The 9,615-nt window shown below is 42.5% G+C and overlaps 1 non-coding gene across 1 annotated transcript; it reads right to left on the reverse strand.

Annotated features, from left to right (window-relative positions):
* Positions 1–4,227: 4,227 nt before the first annotated feature.
* On the reverse strand, positions 4,228–4,336 carry LOC112798778 (small nucleolar RNA R71). The gene has a single exon (XR_003200375.1). It is a non-coding gene; the product is annotated as a small nucleolar RNA R71 (small nucleolar RNA).
* Positions 4,337–9,615: the final 5,279 nt, after the last annotated feature.

Below are 9,615 nucleotides of genomic sequence, written 5' to 3' on the forward strand. Positions count from 1 at the left end.
ACCTTTACAATTCAACTTCTCTTTCCCACCCAATCCCATCCATATAGCCGAATCCATCTCCCCTCACACACCTCCATTTTCTTCTTCTTCTTCTTCCTCTCTTCTTTCTTCTCTTGCTCGAGGGCGAGCAATATTTTAAGTTTGGTGTGGTAAAAGCATAGCTTTTTTGCTTTTCCATTACCATTAATGGCACCTAAGGCCAGAGAAACCTCAAAGGGAAGACAAAAGCTTCCACCTCTGAGTCTTGGGAGATGGAAAGACTATAAGCCGTCATAGCTCAGTGGTAGAACATGTGGCTACAAATCAAGAGATCCCTGAGATACCTCAGGGAATAAGTTATCCTCCACACAAATATTGGAAGCAACTAAGGGTAGAAACACCAAAATTACTAGGAATCATTCAACAAAAGCAAGGAATAGACATAGAGGAGCTCAAAAAGCACCATTGGACCTTCAAGAAGGCGCCACCCTCACTCAGGTGGATTCATTCCTTGTTCTTTATTTCTTTCTGTTTTCGGTTTTTGATGTTGTGTTTATCTATGTTTTGTGTCTCTACTTCATGATCATTAGTATGTAACCATGCCTTAAAGCTATGAATAAAATCCATTAATTCTTCACCTCTCTTAAATGAAAAATGTTTTAATTCAAAAGAACAAGAAGTACATGAATTTCGAATTTATCCTTGAATTTAATTTAATTATATTGATGTGGTGACAATACTTTTTGTTTTCTGAATGAATGCTTGAACAGTGCATATTTTTGATCTTGTTGTTTATGAGTGATAAAATTGTTGGCTCTTGAAAGAATGATGAACAAAGAGAAATGTTATTGATGATTTGAAAAAAATCATGAAGTTGATTCTTGAAGGAAGAAAAAGCAGTGAAAAAGGAAGCTTGCGAAAAAAAAATGGCGAAAAAAATATAGAAAGAAAAAGAAGGAGCAGTAGAAAAAGCCAATAGCCCTTAAAACCAAAAGGCAAGGGTAAAAAGGATCCAAGGCTTTGAGCATCAATGGATAGGAGGGCCCAAGGAAATTAAATCCAGGCCTAAGCGGCTAAATCAAGCTGTCCCTAACCATGTGCTTGTGTCATGAAGGTCCAAGTGAAAAGCTTGAGACTGAGTGGTTAAAGTCGTGATCCAAAGTAATAGAGTGTGCTTAAGAGCTCTGGACACCACTAACTGGGGACTCTAGCAAAGCTGAGTCACAATCTGAAAAGGTTCACCCAGTCATGTGTCTGTGGCATTTGTGTATCCGGTGGTAATACTGGAAAACAAAGTGCTTAGGGCCACGGCCAAGACTCATAAGTAGCTGTGTTCAAGAATCAACATGCTTAACTAGGAAAGTTAATAACACTATCCGAAATTCTAAGTTCCTAGAGAAGCCAATCACTCTAAACTACAAAGGAGAAAGTGAGATGCCAAAACTGTTCAGAAGCATAAAGCTACAAGTCCCGCTCATCTAATTAAATTAATATTCATTGATATTCTGAGATTTATAGTATATTCTCTTCTTTTATCCTATTTGATTTTCAGTTGCTTGGGGACAAGCAACAATTTATGTTTGGTGATGTGATGAGCGGATAATTTATACGCTTTTTGGCATTGTTTTTAGGTAGTTTTTAGTGAGTTTGAGCTACTTTTAGGGATGTTTTCATTAGTTTTTATGTTAAATTCACATTTCTGGACTTTACTATGAGTTTGTGTGTTTTTCTGTGATTTCAGGTAATTTCTGGCTGAAATTGAGGGACTTGAGCAAAACTCTGAAAAAGGCTGACAAAAGGACTGCTGATGCTGTTGGAATCTGACCTCCCTGCACTCGAAATAGATTTTCTGGAGCTACAGAACTCCAATTGGCGCGCTCTCAATGGCGTTGGAAAGTAGACATCGAGAGCTTTCCAGCAATATATAATAGTCCATACTTTATTCGGAAATTGACGACGTAACTTGGCGTTGAACACCAAGTACATGCTGCTGTCTGGAGTTAAACGCCAGAAAAACGTCATGATCCGGAGTTGAACGCCCAAAACATGTCATAACTCGGAGTTCAACTCCAAGAGAAGCCTCAGCTCGTGGATTAATCAAGCTCAGCCCAAGCATACACCAAGTGGGCCCCGGAAGTGGATTTATGCATCAATTACTTACTCATGTAAACCCTAGGAGCTAGTTTATTATAAATAGAACATTTGTCTATTGTATTAGATATCTTTGATCACTTTAGGTCTTTGATCATTCGGTCTTGTGACCACAAGGGGGCTGGCCATTCGGCCATGCCTGAACCTTTTACTTATGTATTTTCGATGGTGGAGTTTCCGCACACCATAGATTAAGGGTGTGGAGCTCTGCTGTACCTCAAGTATTAATGCGATTCTATTGTCTTTTATTCAAATCCCTCTTATTCTTATTCCAAGATATTCATTCGTACCCAAGAACATGATGAATGTGATGATAAGTAACCCTCATTATCATTCTCACTTATGAACGCACGTGATTGACAACCACTTCCGTTCTACATGCAACAAGAGCTTGAATGTGTATCTCTTAGATTCCCCAACAGAATCTTCGTGGTATAAGTTAGATAGATGGCGGCATTCATGAGGATCCGGAAAGTCTAAACCTTGTCTGTGGTATTCCGAGTAGGACTCTATGATTGAATGACTGTGACGAGCTTCAAACTCCTAAAGGCTGGGCGTGACGACAACCGCAAAAGAATCAAGGGATTCTATTCCAACCTGATTGAGAACCGACAGATGATTAGCCGTGCTGTGACAGAGCATAGGAACGTTTTCACTGAGAGGATGGGATGTAGCCATTGACAACGGTGATGCCCTACATACAGCTTGCCATGGAAAGGAGTAAGAAGGATTGAGTTGAAGCAGTGGGAGAGCAGGCGTCCTTGAGCCATACAGTATCTTCATTCGCTTATCTGAAATTCCCACCAATGAGGCTGCATGAGTACTCTATCCTTTTTATTATTTATTTTCTTATTTCTATTTTCGAAAACCCATAAACCAATTTAATCTGCCTAACTGAGATTTACAAGGTGACCATAGCTTGCTTCATACCAACAATCTCTGTGGGATCGACCCTTACTCACGTAAGGTTTATTACTTGGACGACCCAGTACACTTGCTGGTTAGTTGAACGGAGTTGTGTCCACTCGTGCCAATTTCAAATTCCATAATTTTACAATTACGTGAAACTACAGCACCAAGTTGATGAATGCAACTCAAAGAATAGTGATCACAATTTCGTCCACCACCAAGTCATTAATTTTAAAATCAAATCTTTTTAAATTGTTTTTCAATCATATCTTTTTAATCACATCTTTTTCAAAATAGTTTTCAATCATATCTTTTTGAGTTCTAATTTCAAAATCTTTTTCAAAATCAGTTTATTTCTTTCCCAACTTCAATTTTCGAAAATCATTCATCAAATTTTCAAAATTTCTTTTAATCATTTTAAAATCTTTTATTTTATTTTCGAAAGTTCTTCCCCTTTTCTCACATCCTTCTATTTAAGGACTAACACTCTTCCACTATCAACAATTCGAACTCTATCTCTCTTGATAAGTTCGAATTCTCCTTCTTCTACCTCCTCCTTCTATTCTTCTTTTCCTCTGACATTTCAAGAAATCTCTATACTGTGACATAGAGGATTCCATATTTTCTTGTTCTCTTCTCTTTCATATGATGAGGAGCAAAGACAAAAGCATTCTTGTTGAGGCTGACCCTGAACCTGAAAGGATCTTGAAGTGAAAGCTAAGAGAAGCTAAAGCACTACTCTCTGTAGAGGACCTAACAGAAATCTTCAAACAAGAAGAAGACATGGCAGCCAAAAACAACAACAATGCCAACAATGCAAGGAAGGTGCTGGGTGACTTTACTGCACCTACTCCCGATTTTTATGGGAGAAGCATCTCTATCCCTGCCATTGGAGCAAACAACTTTGAGCTTAAGCCTCAATTAGTTTATCTAATGCAACAGAATTGCAAGTTTCATGGACTTCCATTGGAAGATCCTCATCAGTTCTTATCTGAATTCTTGCAAATCTGTGACACTGTCAAAACCAATGGGGTTAACTCTGATGTCTACAGACTTATGCTATTCCCTTTTGCTGTAAGAGACAGAGCTAGGATATGGTTGGATTCAAAACCTAAAGAAAGCCTGAACTCTTGAAAAAAGCTAGTCAATGCCTTCTTGGCAAAGTTCTTTCCATTTCAAAAATTGAGTAAGCTTAGAGTGGAAGTCCAAACCTTCAGACAGAAGGAAGGTGAATCCCTCTATGAAGCTTGGGAAAGATACAAACAATTGATCAGAAAGTGTCCTTCTGACATGATTTCTGAATGGAGCATCATATGTATCTTCTATAATGGTCTGTCTGAACTGTCCAAGATGTCATTGGACAGCTCTGCAGAAGGATCTCTTCATCTGAAGAAGACGCCTGCAGAAGCTCAAGAACTCATTGAAATGGTTGCAAATAACCAATTCATGTACACTTCTGAAAGGAATCCTGTGAACAATGGGACGAATCAAAAGAAAGGAGTTCTTGAGATTGATACTCTGAATGCCATATTGGCTCAGAACAAAATATTGACTCAGCAAGTCAATATGATTTCTCAAAGTCTGTCTGGAATGCAAGCTGCACCAGGCAGTACTAAGGACGCTTTATCTGAAGAAGAAGCTTATGATCCTGAGAACCCATCAATGGAAGAGGTGAATTACAAGGGAGAACCCTATGGAAACACCTATAATCCTTCATGGAGAAATCATCCAAATCTCTCATGGAAGGATCAACAGAGACCTCAATAAGGTTTCAACAACAATAATGGTGGAAGAAACAGGTTTAGCAATGGCAAGCCTTTTCCATCATCTTCTCAGCAACAGACAGAGAATTCTAAGCAGAGCCACTCTGACTTAGCAACTATGGTCTCTGATCTAATCAAAACCACTCAAAGTTTCATGACTGAAACAAGGTCCTCCATTAGAAACTTGGAGGCACAAGTGGGTCAACTGAGCAAGAAAATTACTGAACTCCCTCCTAGCACTCTCCCAAGCAATACAGAAGAGAATCCAAAAGGAGAGTGTAAGGCCATCAACATGGCCGAATTTGGAGAGGAGGAAGAGGCAATGATCGTCATTGAGGAAGACCTCAATGGACGTCCACTGGCCTCCAATGAGTTCCCTAATGAGGAACCATGGGAATCTGAGGCTCACACTGAGACCATAGAGATTCCATTGGATTTACTTCTGCCATTCATAAGCTCTGATGAGTATTCTTCCTCTGAAGAGGACGAAGATGTCACTTAAGAGCAAGTTGCTAAGTACCTTGGAGAAATCATGAAGCTAAATGACAAGTTATTCGGTAATGAGACTTGGGAGGACGAACCCCATTTGCTCACTAAAGAACTGGATGACTTGACTAGGTAGAGATTACCTCAAAAGAAATAGGACCCTGGGAAGTTCTCAATACCTTGTACATTAGGCACCATGACCTTCAAGAAGGCTCTATGTGACCTAGGGTCAAGCATAAACCTTATGCCTCTCTCTGTAATGGAGAAGCTAGGGATTTTTGAGGTACAAGCTGCAAGAATCTCACTAGAGATGGCAGACAATTCAAGAAAACAAGCTTATGGACTTTTAGACGATGTTCTGGTAAAGATTGAAGACCATTACATCCCTGCTGATTTCATAGTCCTAGAGACTGGGAAGTGCATGGATGAATCCATCATCCTTGGCAGACCCTTCTTAACCACAGCAAAGGCTGTGATTGATGTTGACAGAGGAGAATTGATCATTCAAGTGAATGAAGAATCCTTTGTGTTTAAGGCTCAAGGATATCCCTCTGTAACCATGGAGAGGAAGCATGAAGAGCTTCTCTCAAAACAGAGTCAAACAGAGCCCCCACAGTCAAACTCTAAGTTTGGTGTTGGGAGGCCACAACCAAATTCTAAGTTTGGTGTTGAACCCCCACAGTCAAACTCTAAGTTTGGTGTTGGGAAGTTCCAACATTGCTCTGAACATCTGTGAGGCTCCATGAGGGCCCACTGTCAAGCTACTGACCTTAAAGAAGTGCTTGTTGGGAGGCAACCCAATGTTATATTTTCCTTTTGTTATTTTATGTTTTCTGTAGGTTGATGATCATGTGAAGTCACAAAATCAATTGAAAAAGCAAAAATAGAATGAAAAATAGAAAGAAAAATAGCACACCCTGGAGGAAAACTTGCTGGCGTTTAAACGCCAGTGAAGACAGCAAAATGGGCGTTTAACACCCAGTCTGGCACCATTCTGGACATTTAACGCCAGAAAGGGGCACCAGACTAGCGTTTAACGCTAGGAATAGGCAAGAAGCTGGTGTTAAATGCCAGAAAAGGGCAGCAGTCTGGCATTTAACGCCAGGATTGGCAGAAGGGGCATTTTTGCATGCCACTTGGTGCAGGGATGAGTTATCGTTGACACCTCAGGATCTGTGGACCCCACAGGATCCCCACCTACCCCACCACTCTCTCTCTTCTTCACCTATTCACCAATCACCTCAATACCTCTTCCCCAAAAATCCCTCACCTATCAAATCCCACCATTCTCTTCACCACTCACATCCATCCTTCATAAAACCCCACCTACCTCACCATTCAAATTCAAACCACTTTCCCTCCTAAACCCACCCATAATGGCCGAACTATACCCCCCTCTCCACCCCTATATAAACCATCTTCACCCCTTCATTTTCACACAACCTAAACACTACTTCTCTCCATTGGCCGAAACACAAAGCCCCCCTCCATCTCCTCTATTTCCTCTTCTTCTACTCTTTTCTTTCCTCTTTTGCTCGAGGACGAGCAAACCTTCTAAGTTTGGTGTGGTAAAACCGTTGCTTTTCATTTTTCCATAACCTTTATGGCACCTAAGGCCGGAGAAACCTCTAGAAAGAGGAAAGGGAAGGCAAAAGCTTCCACCTCCGAGTCATGGGAGATGGAGAGATTCATCTCAAGGGTGCATCAAGACCACTTCTATAAAGTTGTGGCCACGAAGAAGGTGATCCCCGAGGTCCCTTTCAAACTCAAAAAGAGTGAATATCCGGAGATCCAACATGAGATCTGAAGAAGAGGTTAGGAAGTTCTTACCAACCCCATTCAACAAGTCAGAATCTTAATGGTTCAAGAGTTCTATGCCAATGCATGGATCACCAAGAGCCATGATCAAAGTGTGAACCCAGACCCAAAGAATTGGCTTACAATGGTTCGGGGGAAATGCTTAGATTTTAGTCCGGAAAATGTAAGGTTGGCATTCAACTTGCCCATGATGCAAGGAGATGAACACCCCTACACTAGAAGGGTCAACTTTGATCAAAGGTTGGACCAAGTCCTCATAGACATTTGTGAAGAGGGCGCTCAATGGAAGAGAGATTCAAGAGGGAAGCCGGTTCAACTGAGAAGGCATGACCTCAAGCCCGTGGCTAGGGGATGGTTGGAGTTTATCCAACGCTCAATCATTCCCACTAGTAACCGGTCCGAAGCTACTATAGACCGGGCTATTATGATTCATAGCATCATTATTGGAGAGGAAGTAGAAGTTCATGAGGTTATATCCCAAGAACTTTATAAGGTGGCGGACAAGTCCTCTACCTTGGCAAGGTTAGCCTTCCCTCATCTCATTTGTCACCTCTGTAATTCAGTTGGAATTAACATAGAGGGAGACATCCTCATTGATGAGGACAAGCCCATCACTAAGAAGAAAATGGAGCAAACAAGAGATCCCACTTGTTCATACCCTGACCGAGTTCCCCAAACTCGGAAAGTTCATAGAAGGTCCGACCTCGTCCCAAGGCCCACGCCTGAGGTCGGACCTCGGACAAATAAGCTAAGAAGGCCCATCAGAAGGAACGAAGCCCAAAACCTAAAGGCCGAAAAGGCCTAAAGAAAGGCGGTTCCACAAAGATAGGGATAAAACTCCCAAAAGATAAGATAAGATAAGAATATCTTATCCAGGGAAGATCACGACCAACTACTATAAATACACTGGAGCACCCAGGTATAACTCATACTCTAATTCTACTCAATATCTGCTTGGACCCATGCTAACTTAAGCATCGGAGTGTCATTGCAGGTACAACCACCAACCATTCCACATATCAAGCTCGGGTCCCTGACCCCCACCTCGGGCCTCACCAAGACGTCCGAGCTACTCGTTTCAGGTAACCCCCGGAACATTGGCGCCGTTGCCGGGGACCTGGAAGTCATCCCTCTACCATGGCGGACGACCCCTCCAACAATGACCGCGCGGCATCAGAACAAGAGGAAGAAGTTGACACCGGAGAACGACCGGACAGCCCTCTATCACCACGCACTCCAGGAGGAAACAAACAGAATCGCCCAAAGACGTCACTCCCAAACAAAGATCCACGAAATCTCGAAAAAGAAAAGAGCTCGGAAATTCTAGAAGCAGTCCGGGCACAACAAAACCGACTAAAACAACTCGAAGAGGACATAAAGAAGCAAAAAGAAACTGAACAAGATCTGAGAAGGGAAGCTCGCAAGCGCAGAGAATTAGAAGAAAAACTGCGGAAAATAGAGGCCAACCTGAAAGATCGGTCAGACCGCGGCCCCACCCCCGAAGGCAACCATGATCCCTTCACGCAAGAGATCATGAAGGAGAAGGTACCGCGAAACTTTAAACCACCCGATATGGATCTCTACGACGGCACCACCGACCCAAGTCACCACCTCAGCAACTTCAGAAGCAGAATGTACCTAGTCGACGCCTCCGACGCGATTCGGTGCAAAGCCTTCCCCACCACTCTCACCAAATCAGCCATGAAGTGGTTCGACAACCTGCCACCTAGATCAATCACCAGCTTCGAAGACCTAACCAAAAAATTCCTAACAAGATTCTCCATTCAAAAGGACAAGGCAAAACATGCCCCCAGTCTACTCGGGATCAAACAAGGTAACCAATAAACTCTCCGAGAGTACATGGAGCGATTCAACAAAGCCTGCCTGGACATACAACACTTGCCCACTGAAGCAGCCATCATGGGACTAGCAAACGGCCTAAAAGAGGGACCGTTTAGCCAATCCCTATCCAAACGATACCCGACCTCCCTATACGAGGTGCAGGAACGGGCAGAAAAATATATCAACATGGAGGAAACCTCCCAGCTAAGAGACTCTTCTAGGAAGGAATCAACCTACCCGTTCCGAGATCGAGATCGGGAACAGAAGAAGAAAGAAGAATCCAACTCGGACAAGCCACGGAAGTATCATAGCTACACTCCCCTCCGAGTTTCCCTGGTAGACGTCTACAGAGAAGTATGCCACACCGAAAAAATCCCACCGCCCCGACCTCTAAAACACAAGAGAGCAGGGAGAGATCGGTCCGAATACTGTGAATACCACAAGCTCTACGGTCATTCTACTAACGACTGCCACGACCTAAAAAATGTTATAGAAAAGCTAGCCAGAAAAGGAAAACTCGACAGATACATAGCAGAGAAGGGAGAAGAGACCAAAAAGAGAAGGAGGGGAGATAACGAAGATCGGGCTGAGCAAACCCCGCGAACCCCTGAAAGGCACGTTCACATGATAAATGGAGGTTTTGCAGGCAGAGGAACATCCAGATCCT

The sequence above is a fragment of the Arachis hypogaea genome, chromosome 4, assembly GCF_003086295.3.
Source record: "Arachis hypogaea cultivar Tifrunner chromosome 4, arahy.Tifrunner.gnm2.J5K5, whole genome shotgun sequence".
Classification (NCBI taxonomy): Eukaryota; Viridiplantae; Streptophyta; class Magnoliopsida; order Fabales; family Fabaceae; genus Arachis; species Arachis hypogaea.